Below are 20,716 nucleotides of genomic sequence, written 5' to 3'. Positions count from 1 at the left end.
TCAGGCAATACATTCCAGATTTCCACCACCCTCTCAAGATCAAAAAGTGTGTTGGAACATTGTATGCTATTAAAGGAGCTGTATAAATACACATTGTGGCACAAATCCTTAATTACTCAGGGAACAGATGCCATACTTGGATTTTGGTATTAGAGACTATGAATACCCTGCAAAGTTAATGGGCGCTTGTTTCAGTAAATGTTTTGTGTCGTGCAGTACAGAGATGGAGGAATAGATTATAGGACATATGCTTTATATGCACAATGAGATTGTCCAGTATCCTGGAAGGTTAAACAAAAACTCAATACTGTTACACTAATTTGTACACTCAAAATATTCTTAACTCTAATGCCAGACCTGCTCCCACTAGTGTGCTACAGGTTGTTCTGCTATAACTTGCATTTTCTTAATGTGAATTCATTGTAACTTGGTTGAAGAATTAGGGACATGTTTTCAAAGCGCAAATTTTTGAAACGTGTTGGCTGTAACATGATTACATCACCAACACTCCAAGTGCTGTTTCTAAAGTGCAATTTTTCTATAATGCGGGCTTACATAAGAACACAACCATTGCATAATAGAAAAACTGCCTGTATATAACCTAAAAATACTCTTTCAATAGCAAATACTTTAAACAGAATTTATTGTTATACTTCCGAAGGCTTTTCACAATGGGCATAGAATGAAGTTTTCAAACATCTGCTTTTGCTCTTTGTTGAAACCCAAGCTACAAATGGATGGCCCTTAAAAAAATGATGTGGTGATCAGCATTTTTAGCACATCTGAGTGTGTTCTGATACAAGGTACGTGTAGCGCGTTCCTAACTGAATAGCAGCGAAGGGCATTATAAAGAAATTATTTTTACAGGCAGTCCTTCTTTAGCATCTCTCATTCTGAACAGCTGCTAACCCAGACTAAGACCATCTGTTACAGATCTTAATTGGAGCACAGTAAGAGCAGAGCCTGGAAAGTGTGAGCTGACAACAGGCAAAGTCATTCAGCAGCATTGGGACCGCGTGTGACAGCTGCTGGCTGATAGCATTTGCGTTCTTTAATCAATTTTAAAAAACTTCAATTTGTTACAAACTTGCAAAATATTCTTGATTAAAAGACCAACGAACACAAAAACATCTATTTTTAATCGTAATAATACAAAAATAAGCAGTCTTTATTCAGTAAATAAAGAACAAAACAGTTATAGTTAGAGCACCATGCAATCCAGAAACTTTTTGTCTGCTGTGGTTCAACTGATAGCGCATGTGTCTCGGAATCACAAGGTTGTATGTTTTAGTCTTAATCTTACTCCAAGATTTGAATACAGAAAAGGCTAACATTCCAGTGCAGTCGTGAAGGAGCACTGCTTTGTTGGAGATGTGAAACTTTAGTCTGGAGGTGCCTGGTGGATATAAAAGACCACATGGCACCATTTTTGGTTGCATCCACCATTCTGCCTTTCTAAACCACAGAGCAGGATATAAACACATGCTGCCATTCATTTTTAAACATAACAGCTTTCAAAAAGTAGTATCAGACAGAATTTACTGGAACACATGCAATATTTACTGGAATGATGAACTGAAAGCTTCTATCTATTAGGAAAGACTGAAGAGGTTGTTTCCTTTTCAGCTCTGGTATGTTGTTAGTTTAAATTGTCACTAATTATCCAGAACCAGTGGACACAACTGAAGGTGATTAGCAAAAAAAGTGTGACATGAGGAAAACCCTTTAGAAAATGCAGCAAGTGAGAGTATTTGGAATGCACGAGTGTGGTTGATGCAGATTCAATTGTGGCTCTGAAGAGATAATTAGATAATTATTTGAAAGGTTTTGGAGCGCTGCTCCTTCATCAGGTGGTTATAGAGTAAAGGATCATAAGACAGTATTTATAGCAAAAAAAGTTTACTGTGTGATGTACCTGAAATTATATATTGAAAAAGACCTGGATTGTTTGTTACGTCTGAAAATGTGTTGCTGGTTAAAGCACAGCAGGTTAGGCAGCATCCAAGGAACAGGAAATTCGACGTTTCGGGCCAGAGCCCTTCATCATTACGTCTCTCATCTTTTGGAATGAAGATGTTGGTTTCAGTTCTTTCATATGTAAATCGCAGAACATTTAAAAGTTACATTCTCAACTGAACTTTAACTATTGGTGTCATGTCAGCCTCTCACAGATACACACTCTCTCACCAACAGACACACACTACCCTCACCATACACACACGCACATAAGTTCGAGGGGTGAATTTGTAATTGCAGAATTACATTTTACTTTGCTCAAAAACTGCATGAATCCATGTAAGATTCTGTAAATCCAATTTTTAGATTAGAATCAGTCTGACCATTGTGGCACAGACAGTCTCACACCTTAAGTGCATTACTGGGCCAACATGACACCAATAGTTAAAGTTCACTTGAGAATGTAAACTTTTAAATGTTCTGCAATTTACATATGAAAGAACTGAAACCAACATGTCTATTCTAAGAATAGAGACTTAACAAACAATCCAGGTCTTTTTCAATATATAATTTCAGTCATATCACACTAAACTTTTACTATAAATTCTGTGTCTTATGATCTTATACTCCACAACCACCTGATGAAGGAGCAGCGCTCCGAAAACTAGTGCTTCCAAATAAATCTGTTGGACTATAACCTGGTGATTTTTAACTTTGTACACCCCAGTCCAACACCGGCATCTCCAAATCATGAAAAGGAAAAGATTTGGAAGGTTTCAGGGAAAAATGGATAGTCAACTAGGAAAACTGCTTTTCCTGAGCAGGTTAATGGGCTTCCTTGTTATTGGTCACTGGGTGGTGCCACCAATTTCCCTTTTCATTCTTACAAAGAAAATGTTAGATGACACGGCCAGTAGCTGTCACACCTCTGAAGAGGAAATGGTGTCGGTCTTTCTCTCTAAAAAACCTAAAGGCAGTTTACTCATTAAAAGCAACTAGTTAAAGTAGAGTCTAAATTTGCAAACAGGTTGCTCTGACCCTCTTTCAAGGAATACCTGAAGAAGAGAGATGCTAAGTCCAGGAAACTGAAGATCACTTCAGTGAACCCAAGAGTGCTGTGGACAAAAACCATCTTCTCAGTTTGGCCTGACACCAATAAACTCAATGTTAGTCTGTCTGTGTGTGCACGTGTATATAGAAGATTTAAAAGAGGCTTAGAGCTTTAACTAGTAGCATTATATGTCATAGATTCAAGCTACAGATAAAAAAAAGTACTATTTGTTTATTAAAAAAATTGTAATTCTTGTTAAGTACAAAGCCTGGTCTGTTTTCTGTTCACCTGGATCTAAGCAGGCAGTTAAACTAGACATAATTACAAGACTATCAGGTGCCACAGATAACATGTCTGTCTCCATTGAACCTTAGAAGAATGAGGGGGGATCTTATAGAAACATAAAATTACGAAGGGAAACTAGATAAGGTAGAAGTAGAGAGGATGTTTCCGCTGGTGGGTGAAAATAATACAAGAGGGCATAACCCCAAAATTAGGGGGCTTAGATTTAGGACTGAATTGAGAAGGAATTTCTTCATCCAGAGGGTTGTAGACCTTTGGAATTCCCTGCCCAGTGAAATAGTTGAGGCTTCCTCATTGAATGTTTTTAAAGCAAAGTTAGATAATTTTTTGAACAGTAAAGGAATTAAGGGTTATGGTGAGAGGGTGCATTATTGGAGCTGAGGCCACAAAACGATCAGCCATGATCTTATTGAATGGAAGAGGAGGCTAGAAGGGAGACACGGCCTACTCCTGATCCTAGTGCTCTTGTGTGCAATTCCCCAAGATTCTACCCAGAGACTAAATGGAGCTTAATGCAACTTCAATAATCAACTCTTCCAGAGCCATGTTAATGTAAGATTTCAAGTTTTTTAAAAAACCCATAATTAAAATTTATAAGTTAATGGTTTTATCCATTTCTACGGTAATCACTGTCTGACCTTCCACACACTGCACAGGTCAGTGACTTCATAAATCCAGACAGTCTGGAGGTTTCACACATCTTCCAGAATGCATCGTCTTCCAACTTAGAAGAATTGGTAGTTCTTTGGCTTGTGGATTGTGGCCTCAGTTCTGATCTTGACTGTATTGATCTGCAAATCATCACCATCATGACATTGTTCACTGGGTTCATCCCAAGTGTTATTGAATGGCTGATTCAATTTATTATTCAGACAACACCAGGTTATAATCCAACAGGTTTATTTGAAAGTGCAAGCTTTCAGAGTACTGCGCCTTTGTCAAGTGGGGCAGGATCATAGGACACAGAATTTGTAGTAAAAGATCAAAATGTCATACAACTGATGTGATGTGTTGGACAAAACTAGATTGGTGCTGAAAATGTGTTGCTGGAAAAGCAAGCAGGTCAGGCAGCATCCAAAGAGGAGAATCGACGTTTTGGGCATGAGCCCTTCTTCAGGAATCTAGATTGGCGTTAAGTCTTTAATCACTTAGAATTGGGATACAAGTTTCAATTGATTAATATGCAAATCCCAGAACTTTTTTCAAGTCATCTATGGGCAACATATGATCATTGCTAGTCAATTGAATCTTGGGATATCTGTCCCATTGCTATTGGGGTCTCTTATCTACACCTGCTGCCCTATGCCCAAGTGTGGTAGCCATCATGCAAATGAAACAGGTCGTTTGCAGCCTGCTAACTGGTTAAGACTTTTTTTATTTTTTGCAAACATTTTATAGCAGAGTCCCATGGTCTCTGCTATAGTACCTCCTTGATTGGGTAGGGAATAGACTCTCCAGTTTTCATATCTTGAGCAATTCTGATGGCAATAAACCACACTGGAATAGGGATGGCTGAGTAATTTAAACAATATTGTATAAAAGTCAGCATTTTCCTTCAAAAGGGACTTGTCTGTCTGGACCCCACATTCAGCTTCCTCATTATACTATATGTATCTCAGCAAGCTGGTTACATGTCCAAATCTAAAGTGGCTGCAAACTGGCTGAAATATTTTTGCTCAAACTGCGGTCCAATTTCTGACACAACCATGTCAGGGATCCCAAATATAGGGAATATTTCAGGCAAGATCCTGACAACTGCTTCTATAGTGGTGGAGGATAACATGTTTTTAGCCTACATCTACCGTGAAAAATAGTCAACAGCAATAATCAAACCATCCATTGAACAAACAGATCAATCCTCATTTGCTTCAGTGGTTTGGTGGTGAAACATAGCATCTCTCTCTGCTAAGTCTGTTGATAGTCCAAATTGATCTCATCACTGGTGCAATTTCCTTTGAGATCCCTGACCAATATACTGACACCCGCATCTAGGCTTTGTACTTGGTAATGCCCACGTGTGCTTGCCTCAGATACTGACCAACAACGAAGTTGGAAATATCAGCCTTTTATTAAACACCAACAATTCATTGACAATTGTGAAATGTTATCAATGCTAAAAGTAATTCTTCATGACCAGATGAGGCTTTGATCTGGTCACCCTTGAACACAATGCCGCTAAATGGCAGCACATTCTCTGCTCTTTTGTTACAGTTGTATTTGATTGAGCCAGTTTTAGATTCCTTGCCAGTGGTTCAATGAGGCCTGAGTAAATAATTCAATCACTTCAAGAATTGCTCAGTCATTCTATGACAGTTGATAGTCACTCTGAACAGTGTATCTGTCACAGCTTCCTCTGCAGATATTTGGTCTTGTAGGCACATCTCACATGAACATACAAACTAGGAACAGAAGTCCCATCAGGCTCCTCCATTATTCTAGAAGGAGAATCATGCTGATCTAACTGTAACATCAAATCTATGTCCCCACCACCCTGATAAATAAAAGGGTGAAAAGTTAAGAATCCATCTATCTCTGCCTTAAAAATATTCAAGGATGCCTTTCCTGAAAAAGTGGTGAAGGAATTCCATAGATGCACAACCTTCAGTAAAAAAAAAACCTTGGCTTTAAAGATCCTAGCATTTAAACGGGGGCCCTAGCTCTAGATTCCACACAGGCATCAGTCTCCACACCTACCCTGTCAAAACCTTCAGGACCTTGCATCTTTTAATTAAAAAGTTACCTCTGACTCGATACTCTGATAGATTCAATTTTAGCCTGTCCAACCTTCCTCCATTCCCAGGGCTACTTGTCTCTGAACTGCCTCCAGTATATTCACATCTTTCCCTAAATAAGATGACCAATGTCATACACAGTAATCTAGATGCAGTCTCATCAGTATCCTGTATAACTGAAGCATAACCTCCTTACTTGCGGAGTTCAACTCCCATGATAATTGGCAATATTCAATTAGTTTTCTTAATTTATTGTTATACCTGCATATTAAATCTTATGATTCATGCACTAGGATATCCAGATGCCTCTGCATCTCCAAGCTCTCACCATTTCGGTAATATACTGTTTTTTCACTTTTCCTGCCAAAATGAAGAATTTCATTTTCACGTATTATGCTCCATTTGCTATATTTTTGCGACTCACAACCTATCTTTTCATAACCTTCTTGTGTCTTCTTCACAACTTACTTTCCTATCTATCCTTGTATGATCAGCAGATTTGGCAACAATCCCATCATCCAAGTCATTTATCTAAATAGAAAACAGTGAGAATCCGCACGGATCCCTGCGGTACACTACTCATCACATCTTAAACAAACAAAGACTTTAGCTACCATTTCCTCTTAGCTAGAGGAAATTTCATCCATGCCAAGATGCTACCCCTTACACCATAAGCTTTTATTTTCCACATCAAATCAGTACAGTATGTCCACCAGTTCCCTGCCAGACAGCCTGTATTGCCTCAAAAGAACTCCAATAGATTGGCCAACATGATTTCTCTTTTGCAAAGTCATGTTGATTCTGCCCGATTATCTCAAACTTATCCAAGTGCCCAGTTATAACTTCTTTCATAATAAGTTATGACATTTTCCCTATGACTGTTATTAAGCTCTAATGGTCTGTCATTTTTTTGCTATTTCTCTCTTTCTTTAAGGTAAAGGAATAACATTCATTATTTTCCAATCTAATGGAACTATCAACAAATCAAGTTTTGGAAAATTAAAACCAACACATTCACTATCTCACTAGCCATTTTCTTTTATCCTAGGATCTTAAGTTCATCTGGACCCATGTTTCTGTCAGCCTGCAGCCCCAACAATTTACTCCATATCATTTCCTAGATGATTGTGTGTTTTCCGACTTCCTCCCTTCTTTCCATTTCAACTGCTGAGATGTTACTTGTATCTTCTATCATGAAAGTAGAGTTATAGATAAATAGGGTGGTAAAGGCAGCGTTTGGGATGCCTTCCTTTATTGGTCAGTGAATGAAGTGTAGGAGTTGGGAGGTCATGTTGCTGCTGTACAGCACACTGGTTAAGCCACTTTTGGAATACTGTGTGCAATTCTGGTCTCCCTCCTATTGGAAGAGTGTTGCGAAACTTGAAAGGGTTCAGAAAAAACTTAAAGGAAGTTGCCAGGATTGGAGGGTTTGAGGTATAGGGAGATGCTGAATAGGCTGTGGCAGTTTTCCCTGGAGCGTCAGACACAGAGGGCTGATCTTATAGAAGTATATAAAATTATGACATGCATAAATAGGGTAAATATATAAGGTCTTCTCAATGTGTGAGGGGGTTTCAAAACTAGGGGGCATAGGTTTAGGATGAGAGGGGAAAAATTCAAAACAGACCTAAGGGGCAACGTTTTCCTGAGGGTAGTGCATGTATGGAATGAGCTGCCAAAGAAAGTGGAGGAGGTTGGTACAATTACAACATTTAAATTGGATGCATATACGAATAGGAATGGTTTAGAACAATATGGGCCAAATGCTGGCAAATAGGACTAGATTAATTTAGAATATCAGGTCAGCATGGACAAGTTGGATCGAAGGGCCTGTTTTCATGCTGTACATCCATATGATTCTAAGAGTGAGCCTCTTGTGGTATAGTTCACCGACCTCGGAGCCAAAAAATGCAGGTTAAAGTCTCACCTGCTCTGGGGATTTGTCACAGCATAAGAAGACTAATGCAAAATCTGTTCAATTAATCTGCCATTTCTATAATCAATTGTCCAGTTTCACTTTTTGTGGGACCACAGCTCACCTTCTTAACTCTAAACATTTTTAAGACTCTCCGTTATAAAAAAAATTGGCCAGCTTTCATTTCTACTGGAATTTTCTATCCTCTTTTTGGTCATTTTTGTTGGTTTTATATTCTATCCAGCCTTCTGACCTACTACCATTGCAGAATGATGTACTTTTGTTTAAAAAAGGAAGATTGTTACTATCTTTAAAGTTTCTAGTTAACAAAAAAAGTGGGTCCATTTCTTGGAATTTTTATTATTCTTTGAAATGTAGCTGTGCTTTATATTGTGAAATATCACCTCGAATTCCTGCCACTGCAACTCTATTAACCGATCCTTTTATCTAAATTTGCCAATTCACTTTAGCCAGCTTTGTTTTCATGCACTCATTTCTCTATATTAGATTAGATTCCCTACAGTATGGGAACAGGCATTTCGGCCCAACAAATCCACACCGACTCTCCGAAGAGTAACCCACCCTATATTTACCTCGACTAATGCACCTAACACTATGGGCAATTCACCTGAACAGCACATCTTTGGATTGTGGGAGGAAACTGGAGCACCCTGAGGAAACCCACGCATACACAGGGAGAATGTCTGTATGGAGTTCGCACAGTCACCTGAGGCAGGAATCGAACTCTGGCCCCTGGCACTGTGAGGCAGCAGTGCTAACCACTGAGCCATCATGCCACCCATCTAAGTTTTGTTTTGTAGTTTCATCTTTGTTACGCTCTTATTTCCCTCAAAATGTAAACATCACTCATTTTGACAAATGGCTACCACATATCAATCATATCTTGTTGCATAGGAATAGAGGTAGGCCATTCAACACCTTCAGTCTGTTCTGCCACTTAATGAGACCATTGCTGATTTGTGGTCTAACCTTATTTACCTTCAGCCCATATCGCTCAATACCTTCACTTAACAGAAAAGGTGATCCATTTCTAATTTAAAGCTAGTACTTGATCCACCATCCACTGCCATTTATGAAAAGAGTCCCAAAGCGCCAGCACAGTTTGGGTGTAGACATCCTTCCTAATAGAGAGTTTCCTATATGGTCTGGCCTTTAACGCCCAGACTATTCCCCTAGTCCTAGAATCTCCAAACAGTGGAAACAGTTTATCTTTATCTAACCAGTCTTTTCCTGTTAATACCTTGAAGACTTTGATCAGATCACCTCATAACCTTCTCAATTCTGGAGAAAACAATTTTAATTTCTATAATCTGTCTTCATAACTTAATCCTGAAGTCCAGATAGCAAATGAATCTCTTGAAATGTATAAAGAGTGTAGGAGCATTCTGAAGAGGGAGATTAGGAAGGCAAAGGGAGAATGAGATATCCTTGGCAGATAAAGTCAAGGATAACCTAAAAGGAGACTCTACAAAATACAAGAAAGCAACTAGAGAGAGCCAGGCCCTTAAACTCAAGAGGTCATGGTTGTGTTGAACCTCAAGAAATGGGAGAGACATTAAGTGAATATTTTACATCAACTTTTACTGTGGAGAAAGAAATGGAGGCTAAAGAATTTAGGAATAAATATGGAGGTTCACATTGCAGGAGAAGTAGTGCTGGAGGTCTTAGAAAATATAAAAAGGACCTGATCTAGTGTATCCCAGGATTTTGTGGGAAGTTAGGGAGGAAATTGAGAGACTTTTTGCAGAAATATTTGTATCATCTATAACTACGGGTGAGGTGCCAGATAACTGGGGTGGCTAACATTCTGCCTTTGTTTAAGGAAGGATGTAAAGAGAAGCCTGGGAACTGTAGACCTGAGAGTCTGAATTTGGTGGTAGGAAGTTGGTGGAACCAAATCTGAAAGATAGGATTTATAGGCATTTGGAGAGGCAAGCAATGATTGAGGATAGTCAGCATGGTTGTGTGTGAGGGAACAGGTGTTTCACAAACTCGATTGTGTTTTTTGAGGAAGTAATCAAGAAGATTGAAGGCAGGGCGATAGAAATGGTTTACTTTTACTTTAGTAAACTCTTTGACAAAGTTTCACATGGCCAATTAGTAAAATTTGATCTCGTGGGATTCAGAGTGAGTTTGCCAATTGGATACTGTACAAAATTGGCTTAACGGCAAGAGACAGCGGTGGTGGAGAGTTGTTTCTTTGATGCACGCTTGTGGCCAGTGGTGTTCCACACGCTTGGTACTGGGTCTACTTTTATTTGTCATTTGTATAAATGATTTAGATAAGAATATAGAAGGCATGGTCAGTAAATTTGTGGATGACCCCAAAATTGGTGGTAGAGTGGACAATGAAGAACAGTATCAAAGATTACAAAAAAAAGATCAAATGGGTCAATGGATAGTGGAATAGCAGATGGGAGTTTAATTTGGATAAATGAGAGTTGTTGCATTTTGGTAAAACAAACAAGGGCAGGATCTATACAATTAAAAATAGGGCCTTGGATAGAGTTGTAGATCAGAGACACTTATGGGTTCAGGTACATAATTCTTTGAAGTTTGTGTCACAGGAAGACAGGGTGGTTAAGGCAGTGTTTAGCACGCTTGCCTTAATTGCTGAGTCCTTTGACCATAAGGCTTGGGGAATCATGTTGAAGTTGTACAGGACGTTGGTGAGGTCTCTTCTGGAATAATGCATCCAGTTCTGGTCACTCTGTCACAGGAAGGATATTATTAATTAGGAGAGGGTTCAGAAATGATTTACTAGGCTGGGATACTTTCTATTGGAGCTTAGGAATTTGATGGGTGACTTGAGGTTTATAAAATCATAAGGGATGTAAATAAGGTGAATGGCAGTTGTCTTTTCCCTAGGATGGGCGATTTCAAAACTGGGGGGCGGGGGGGCATATTTTTAAATATGACAGGAGAAAGATTTTAAATAAGACATGGGGCAACTTTATTTTTAAACAGAGTGGTTCATGAGTGGAAGTGATGGATACAGGTACAGGTACAATGTTTAAAAGACATTTAGATAAGTACATGAATAAAAAACACTTGACGGGATATGGGCTAAGTGCAGGCAGGTGGAAACAGCTCAGCACAGACTGGCTGGACAGAAGAACTTGTTTTTCCACAGTGTATGACTCTGACATTCTTATAAACCTACAAGGCCAATATATCCTTCCTAAATTGTGGTACTCTGATTGCTCTAGTACTCCAAGTGGGGTTTTAACCACGGTTTTGTTTATTTTCAGCAGAACTTCTGCATCCTTATATCCAAATGTTTGGAGTATAAAGGCCAGCAATCCATTAGCCTTCTTCATTATTTCCTGCACCACACATTTTAAAAATATATGCACCCAAACTCCCAAGTCTCTTTGGGAAGCCATTATATTAAACTTCATATCATCTAGAAAGTTCCCTGATCTTTCCTTTTTCAGTCCAAGATGAATAACCTCACACTTCTCTACATTGAGCTCCATCTGCCACAGTTTTACCTATTTAACTAGACCGAGTATCCCTTTGTCTACAACACCACCTAACTGTCATCAGCAAACCTGGAGATATGACTTTCTATGCCATTATCCAAGTTATTAATAACTAGTGAATAATTAAGGCTGTAACAGATCCATGTGGGACACTACTGGTCACATCCCACCAATTTGAGTACCTACCCATTATCCCTACTTTCTGTAGTCTACTATTCAATGAATTTCCCAGTCACGTCAGCAGTTTGCCCTCAGCTCCATAGGCTTCTATCTTAGTTAATAGTCTCTTCTGAGACTTCATCAAATGCCTTGTGAAAGTCCTTATAAACATTCATAGACATGCATTTATTATCTCTCCCATCTCCTGTGGTTCAACACAAAGACAACCTCTTTGATTTTTAAAGATCCTACGACTTTAGTCAACTCTTCAAAAAAGTTTAACGAGGTTTGTCAGGCATGACCTACCTGTCATTAATTCATGCTAGTTCTCAGTGAACATTTAACTGAAAATTTTGTGGTGGTCAGTTACACATCTTCAGTTATAAACTTCAACATTTTCCCCACCAGATGTTAGGCTAACTGGTGTTTAATTTTCTGGCTTTCCTCTTTCACCCTTAAAAAGCAAACTGTGATTTTCAAATCCAGATGGACAACTCTGCTCTGTAGGGAAGGCTGAAAGTTTGCTGTATTCCGTGTTGGGTTTGTCCAATCCAATGACTGACTCAGCATCCCCTCAAGAAGAAGAATCTATCCTAATGCACCTCCAGTTGTCTTATTTGTTTGAAAAGGCTTATGGCAAAACTCACTTTCTTGCTTAAGGGGGAAGCTTCCTGATTATAAATGATATAGGACCCTCCTCAGTTTGACACTTTATACTGTTATGTTGCATGTAATATACCTGCAATGTTGAAAATGATTCTATAGGTTGCGTCTTTTTGCTCCTCCAGCCATGGTATTTGATTGATAAGATAGAGAGACTCATGCTTGTATCAAGCTCAAAATTAACAAGCTGAACATTGAAATATGCTTTGTCAAACTTGAAATCAATTGGACCCCATTTTCCCCTTGGAATGCACTGGGTATATTTTCTAAAGGGAAGAAATCCAACCACATCAGGCTTTTTCTTTATGAGTAAACAATTGGCTTTTCACTGGGTAGCATTCTTTTGTCATAGTTGGGCACTTGTAAGGCTTTGTTGTTCTATAACACTGACACTAATCCTTAGCATGCTGGATGCAATAGTGTGTTGCTTTGGTCAGCGTCAGACTTAAGTGTTGAATTTTGAAGCAATTCTGTATTTCAAGAACTTTTCTCCAAAATGACTAATTCCGTGTTAGATCTGGCCTATCTTCTGAAATTGAATCCTTTTGGAAGTATTATTTCACCTTCCATTATTTCTTAACCTGTTTATTTATTATGATGCTTTTAAATCTTGTTTTTTTTCTATGAAATCAATGCTGCTGAAATTTTGTCTTGAAATTCTGACTGTGTAATAATGATGATGCAGCTTTTTGTCTGCCCACTTTAAAGTTCTGTAATCGGAAAGTCAAACCAAGGTAGGACTTATACAGTGAATGGTAAGGTCTTGAGGAGTGTTGTGGAACAGAGGGACCTAGGAATACAAGTACATGGTTCTTCAAAAGTAATGTTACAGGTAGATAGGGTGAAGGCATTTAGCATGCTGGTCTTCATCAATCGAGGCATTCAGTATCAGAGTTGGGACATTATCTTACAGTTGTATAAAACATTGGTGAATACTCACTTAGAAATATTGTGTACAGTTTTGGCCACCCTGTATAGGAAAGACAGTTAAACTGTAAAGAGTGCAAAGGGGATTTACAAGGATGTTGCCAGGACTAGTTGGCCTGAGTTACAGGGAGAGGTTTGCCAGGATAGGACTTTATTGCTTGGAACATAGGAGACTGAGAAGTGACCTTGTTGAGCTGTTTAAAATCAGGACGGGCATGGAATGGATGAATACATACAAGTCTTTTTCCCAGGGATCGGGAAAATTAGAAGGCATAGGTTTAAGGGTGTGAGGGGAAAGATTTAAGGGGCAACCTGAGGGGGCAACTACTTCATGCAGACAGTAGTTCACATATAGAATGGGCTGCCAGAGGAAGTGGCTGAGGCAGGTACAATAGCAATGTTCAAAACTCATTTGGATAGGAGCATGGATGGGAAGGGTTTGAGAGAGATATGGACCAAATGCGAGCAATTGGAACTAGCTGAGTGGGCACCATGGACCAGTTTGGTCTGAACAGTCTGTTTCCATTCTCTACATTAAGAAATATGCGCCAAAGACACCTATATGGCGTTAGGCCACAAATCAGTAATTATTTCATTGAATGACGGAACAGACTCAAGGGGCTGATGGCACACTTTTCATCTGGTGTACTTGCTGTATTCTCATCTTTTCCCACTCATTCACTGGGATACCATGATCCCTCTGCATTACAGAGCTTTGCAATCTCTCATCATGCAGAGATAGAGTCAGAGATGTACAGCATGGAAACAGACTCTTTAGTCCAACATGTCCATATCAACCAGATATTCCAACCCAATCTAGTCCCACCTGCCAGCACCTGGCCCATATCCCTACAAACCCTTCCTATTCATATACCCATCCAGGTGCTTTTTAAATGTTGCAGTTGTACCAGCCTCCACCACTTCCTCTGGCAGCTCATTCCATACACATACAACTCTGCGTGAAAAAGTTGCCCTGTAAGTCTCTTTTATATCTTTCCCCTCTCACCGTTAACCTATGTCTCCAGTTCTGGACTGCCCCAGTCAGGGGGAAGACCATGTCTATTTACCCTATCCATGCCCCTCATGATTTTATAAACCTCTGCAAGATCACCCCTCTGCCTCTGACGCTCCAGGGAAAACAGCCCTAGCCTATTCAACTCTCCCTATAGCTCAAATCCTCCAACCTTGGCAACATCCTTGTAAATCTTTTGAACCCCTTCAAGTTTCACATCTTTCAAATGTATTCTACTCTATACTCAATGTACATCCAATAAAGGCAAGCAAACCATTTTCATCATCCTTTCCACCTGCGACTCTACTTTCAAGGAACTATGAACCTGCAAGTCCAGCCCTGATTTGCCTTTCCAAAATGTAGCACCTTGCATTTTAAATTAAACTCCATCTTCCACCCCTTGGCCCATCTGATCAAGATCCCATTGTAATTAAGGTAACCTTCTCTGCTGTCCACTATACCTCCAAATTTGATATCATCTGCAAACTTACTAACTATACCTCCTAAGTTCATGTCCAAATCATTTACCTGAAAAAAATGAAGAAAACAGTGGACTCACCGATCCTGGTGGCACACTGCTGGTCACAGGCCTCCAGCCTGAAAAGCAACCCTCCACCAACCTCTACCTTTGAGCCAGTTCTGTATCCAAACGGCTAGTCCTCCCTGTATTCCATGTGATATAACCTTGCTAACCAGTCTACCCTGAGGAATCTTGTCAAATGCCTTACTGAAGTCCATATAGATCACATCCAATGCTCTGCCCTCAATCATTGAGGCAGTTTCCCAGGCACAAAGCCATGTTGACTATCCCTAAATCAGTCCTTGCCTTTCCAAAGGCATGTAAATCCTGTCCTTCAGAATCCCCTCCAACAACCTACCCATCACTGAAGCAAGGCTCACCAGTCTATAGATCCCTGACTTTTTCTTACAGCCTGTCTTAAATAATGGCACCACATTAGCCAACCTCCAGTTTTCTATCATCTCACCCATGGCTATCGGTGATACAAATATCTCAGCAAGGGGCACAGTAATTTCTTCCTTAGCTTCTGAGAACCACCTGATCAGGTCCCAGGGATCTACCCATCTTTATGCATTTTGAGATCTCCAGCACAGCCCCTTTGGTAATATAAGCTCTTTTCAAGATGTCAATATTTACTCCCCAAAGCTCCAGTCCTTTCCTGGCAAATTAAATTTCCGATTCTAAAAGAGCATCACTGGGCCAGAAACGTTAACTTTATTTCTTTCCTGATCTACAACTATTTTTGAATGTTAATTGTATCCTTTACACTGAAGGTAAAATGCCAGCTCAATTCATCTTACATCTCAACGTTTTCCATTAACAATTCCCCAGACTCACTTTACACAGGCCAAAAATTCACGTAACTATTTTCCTTTTTAAAAATACCTATAAAACTAACAGTTTTTTTTCTCATACTCTAAATTATCACATTTACTAATCTTTAAAAACTATGCACCTGAACACCCAAGTCTCTTTGGACGGCCATTATATTTAACTTCATTCCATCTAGAAAGTACTCTGATCTTTCCTTTTTCAGTCCAAGAGGGGTCACCTCTCACTTGTCGACATTGAACATCATATTGCTCATTTTCCAATCATTTCTGATAGAAGGGTTGTAATTGAATATTGTTGGCTGTGATAGTGCCTACTGTCAAACAGTTTGTAATTCATTTACTAGGCACACACTAAGATAATGCTTGAGAGGGGTAGTGGAGAAAAGCTATCATCCACTGAACTGCATCTTCCAAAGACAAGTGGAGAAAATGGAAGCAAATAAGAGCAGCTTGTGAATTGGCAGTGAGTGACTCAATATTCCACGTTGCTGTAGTAAGAGAATGCCCAGGTTACAATTTAAATAATGAAGCATCACTGAGGAATGGAACAACAGGGATAGTATGTCAAGAGACAAATCAGCATGGATATATTTGTTTAAATATCTATTATTTGGCGTTTAACTGTGATTGTTCTTTAGTATAATGGCTTGTTAAAGACAAGGTGAAGCTGATGCAAAGACAATTCAACAAACTAGTTGAGAAATCGGATCCATGCGGAGCAGAGAGAAGGACGGGGATTTAGAATCAGAGCACAGATCATTTCCAACCAAGTATTTATTACATTTAGTTGCATCTGAATTCAAACAAAGAAAAATTTTAAAAACTTAGGAGGAGATCTTGAGCCAATTAAAGTTCTTGAAAGAATATTCACAAGGACTTTTTTGTTTTTAAAAGACGTGCTAATCGTTTATAAACGAGTTGAACAATATTCACAAGCATAGAACTCAGATAGCCATCGTGTCAGGAATACAACTTTGTACACATCTCTACACACACACACATCTCTACATACACATCCCGACATTTGCAAAAGTAGCGGGTAAGTTTTAATAAGTTTTTTGTTGTTTGCGCTCGAAGAAGGAACATTCCCACCGCGTTGGCGGCTCAGATTTCGCTTCGCCACTTTCCCCACCCCCCGCGGACCGGTACACAATAATACACTTTAAATATTTTAGTCATTTAAAATAAAACAGAAATTACCTACAAATTGGAAATATTTGTGGAGTTACCAATCTCGGATGCCGGTCTGGTTTCCACAATAAAACATCTGTTGTGAACAAACGCGTTTTGCTTCCTCTTCCTAAATGCAAGAATATGATGAGTTTTAAGTAAAGAGTCAAGTCTTTATTATTAAAATTATTAATAATCAAGATTTAAAGTTGAGACCCTGAGATTTCTCTGAAATGCGGAAGTTCAGGCACAAAAATGTCAGAAATGAGAGCGATGCCTGCCACATTTCTGCCTTTGTCATAGCAACAGGCAGACAGAGAAGTTTGAATTGACCCAAACTTACCTTGACTAAATACAGAGGCAGATCACCGGTGACCTGTTCAAGCTGACCGCTTTGGGTGGGGGCTGTCTGCAGCTTTCATTCCAAGTTGGATTTTTGGAGATGGAGTATTTTGGAAACTAGACTGGTGACAGGTTCAGGAAAAATTTCAGGAATGAGCGGCTGGAATGAAATTAACGCGATGAGTCAGTTAGTGCAGAAGGCGGAGCTGCCTCACGGACACTGGTCAGAGAGACCTTCGGTTTGGAACTCCTTAACAACTGGGGGGAAGGAGCTCATAACGGAAATCAATTATTCTGATGAGCATTAGAGAGTATCATGTCAATTTTGGAGAGATTTAAGATTGAATGGGAATAACGCAAGCGCTGCACTCTGAATTTAGGCGTAGAGTTTTTCAGGTTGCTATAAAATAATACCTGCATTTACATAACGCTTTTCAAAAAACCTTTGAACGTCCTAAAACCTTTACAATGAAGTAACATTCAGGTGTAACCATGGCTGTAGTGGAGAGAATGGGCAAATTCTGTCCTTGACGTTTCTATTGTGAGGGGGGGGGGGGGGGGGGGGAGATCATGTTCCAGGTCTGATAAACACCGCCTGTTTCAGCCGGGGGCGATTGGCCAGGGACTACGGCATTCAAAAATAAAACCCACTGTATTTTCAAATCAACCCACTCCGACATGTTACAGCATACCTCTGGAGCAAGTGGGATTTGAAAACAGGCTTTCAGGGCCAGAGGTAAGGGCACCGCAGGAGCTGCATCTATTGTTACCAACTTAATGTTCAACATTTGTAACTCCGTAAACAAGGGAATGATTTAGTGGCCAGCTACCAATGCAATGATCCCTTTTAATTCCTGGCCATTACCCAAAAACATCGCATGACTACGAGGCATGCGTACTGAACCTATGCTCCATGTGACTGAAATCTGGATCCCACTCATTAACAAATTTTAAACAAAATTCACAGGGACTTTGGTCAAATCAGTGTTCAGTAGTCTATAGGTCTGCTCAGTTTATCGAAAGGATCGAGACGCACTGCTACCTCCAAGCGCCAGAGAGCCGAGTTTGGTTCCACCCTCGGGCGAGTGTGTGTGGAATTTGCTTATTTGTCTCCCTATTTACTCCGGTTTCATTGCAAAGTCCAAAAATGTGTAGGTTAAGTGGATTAGCCGTGGGAAATGTATGGATACGGTTTGGGTAGGATGCTCTTCGGAGGGTTGGTATGGACTCGATGAGCCGAATGGCATATGACACCAGCAGTGAGGCCAATTTTCTTTTGAAGACAACCTGATGGAGGTTTTCAGAACGATGAAGGGGGGCGGTGGTTGTACAAGGTAGATGTGGAGAAGTTGTTTTCACTTGTGGTAGATTTTAAAACTAGGATTTCACAAATGCAAGATAACTACTACAATCCTTTAGAAGAGGTGTCTTTACTCAGAATGATTAAAATGCCTGGGTTGTTGATGCTAAAGGGAAAGGTTGATACAAAAAGAATCTGAGAGAAATAGGAATGGAGGGATATGCTGAAAGATTGAGGAAACTCTTGTGGAATATAAAGAGTACAGACCAGTTGGCCTGAATGGCCTGTTTCTATGCTAAATGCATGTTTACATTAAAAAAAGTTTTAAAAATTTAAATGAAAATCTGACAACCCAAAAAAGCCCCAGATAATCATATCCCCTGAGATGGGTCACGCAGCAGACTAATCACTGTGAATGAGTTGTAAAAGTCCTCCATCCTGTAAAAATGCTATAGAATTTTCTAGATGGTTACAGTATTGAAAGAAATTGGTAACTGAAAATATTTGAGTAAAAAGTGAGATCTGCAGATGCTGGAGATCAGAGCTGAAAATGTGTTGCTGGTTAAAGCACAGCAGGTCAGGCAGCATCCAAGGAACAGGAAATTCAACGTTTCGGGCATAAGCCCTTCATCAGGAATGAGGAAAGTGTGTCCAGCAGGCTAAGATAAAAGGTAGGGAGGAGGGACTTGGGGGAGGGGCGAAGGAGATGTGATAGGTGGAAGGAGGTCAAGGTGAGGGTGATAGGCCGGAGTGGGGTGGGGGCGGAGAGGTCAGGAAGAAAATTGCAGGTCAGGAGGGCGGTGCTGAGTTCGAGGGAATCGACTGAGACAAGGTGGGGGGAGGGGAAATTAGGAAACTGGAGAAATCTGAGTTCATCCCTTGTGGTTGGAGGGTTCCCAGGCGGAAGATGAGGCGCTCTTCCTCCAACCATCGTGTTGTTATGTTCTGGCGATGGAGGAGTCCAAGGACCTGCATGTCCTTGGTGGAGTGGGAGGGAGAGTTAAAGTGTTGAGCCACGGGGTGGTTGGGTTGGTTGGTCCGGGCGTCCCAGAGGTGTTCCCTGAAGCATTCTGCAAGTAGGTGGCCCGTCTCCCCAGTATAGAGGAGGCCACATCGGGTGCAGCGGATGCAATAGATGATGTGTGTGGAAGTGCAGGTGAATTTGTGGCGGATATGGAAGGATCCCTTGGGGCCTTGGAGAGAGGTAAGGGAGGAGGTGTGGGCGCAAGTTTTGCATTTCCTGCGGTTGCAGGGGAAGATACCGGGATTGGAGGTTGGGTTGGTGGGGGGTGTGGACCTGACGAGGGAGTCATGGAGGGAGTGGTCTTTGCGGAACGCTGATAGGGGAGGGGAGGGAAATATATCCCTGGTGGTGGGGTCCGTTTGGAGGTGGTGGAAATGACGGCGGATGATACGCTGTATACGGAGGTTGGTGGGGTGGTAGGTGAGAACCAGTGGGGTTCTGTCCTGGTGGTGGTTGGAGGGGCGGGGCTCAAGGGCGGAGGAGCGGGAAGTGGAGGAGATGCGGTGGAGGGCATCGTCGATCACGTCTGGGGGGAATCTGCGGTCTTTGAAGAAGGAGGCCATCTGGGCTGTATGGTATTGGAACTGGTCCTCCTGGGAGCAGATGCGGCGGAGACGAAGGAATTGGGAATATGGGATGGCGTTTTTACAGGGGGCAGGGTGGGAGGAGGTGTAGTCCAGGTAGCTGTGGGAGTCAGTCGGTTTATAGTAGATGTCTGTGTTGATTCGGTCGCCCGAGATAGAAATGGAAAGGTCTAGGAAGGGGAGAGAGGAGTCTGAGACGGTCCAGGTGAATTTGAGATCGGGATGGAAGGTGTTGGTAAAGTTGATGAACTGTTCAACCTCCTCGTGGGAGCACGAGGCAGCGCCGATACAGTCATCGATGTAGCGGAGGAAAAGGTGGGTGGTGGTGCCAGTGTAGTTGCGGAAGATGGACTGTTCCACATATCCTACGAAGAGACAGGCATAGCTGGGGCCCATGCGGGTGCCCATGGCAACTCCTTTAGTTTGGAGGAAGTGGGAGGATTGGAAAGAGAAGTTGTTCAGGGTGAGGACCAGTTCAGTCAGTCAAAGGAGGGTGTCAGTGGAAGGGTACTGGTTCGTACGGCGGGAAAGGAAGAAGCGGAGGGCTTTGAGTCCTTCGTGATGGGGGATGGAGGTGTATAGGGACTAGATGTCCATCGTGAAAATAAGGCGTTGGGGTCCGGGGAAGCGAAAATCATGGAGGAGGTGGAGGGCGTGGGTGGTGTCCAGAACGTAGGTAGGGAATTCTTGGACTAAGGGGGGACAGAACCGTGTCGAGG

The 20,716-nt window shown here is 41.0% G+C and overlaps 1 protein-coding gene across 2 annotated transcripts in view; it reads right to left on the bottom strand.

The window, feature by feature from the left end:
• The window catches only part of LOC132831164 (transcriptional enhancer factor TEF-1-like), an 82,979-nt gene extending 65,790 nt beyond the window's left edge, over positions 1-17,189 (bottom strand). Inside the window, exons 1-2 of one of the 2 annotated variants that reach the window (XM_060849174.1) lie at positions 17,091-17,189; positions 16,778-16,877 (exon numbers count right to left, since the gene is read on the bottom strand). The gene's annotated coding sequence lies outside the window, so the exon portion shown is untranslated. The remainder of the gene's footprint in view (positions 1-16,777; positions 16,878-17,090) is intronic. The other variant, XM_060849172.1, reaches the window with a different exon arrangement.
• Positions 17,190-20,716: the final 3,527 nt, after the last annotated feature.

Source organism: Hemiscyllium ocellatum, chromosome 33, assembly GCF_020745735.1.
Source record: "Hemiscyllium ocellatum isolate sHemOce1 chromosome 33, sHemOce1.pat.X.cur, whole genome shotgun sequence".
In the NCBI taxonomy this organism is placed as follows: domain Eukaryota; kingdom Metazoa; phylum Chordata; class Chondrichthyes; order Orectolobiformes; family Hemiscylliidae; genus Hemiscyllium; species Hemiscyllium ocellatum.
This window is presented reverse-complemented; position numbering and strand designations above follow the sequence as displayed.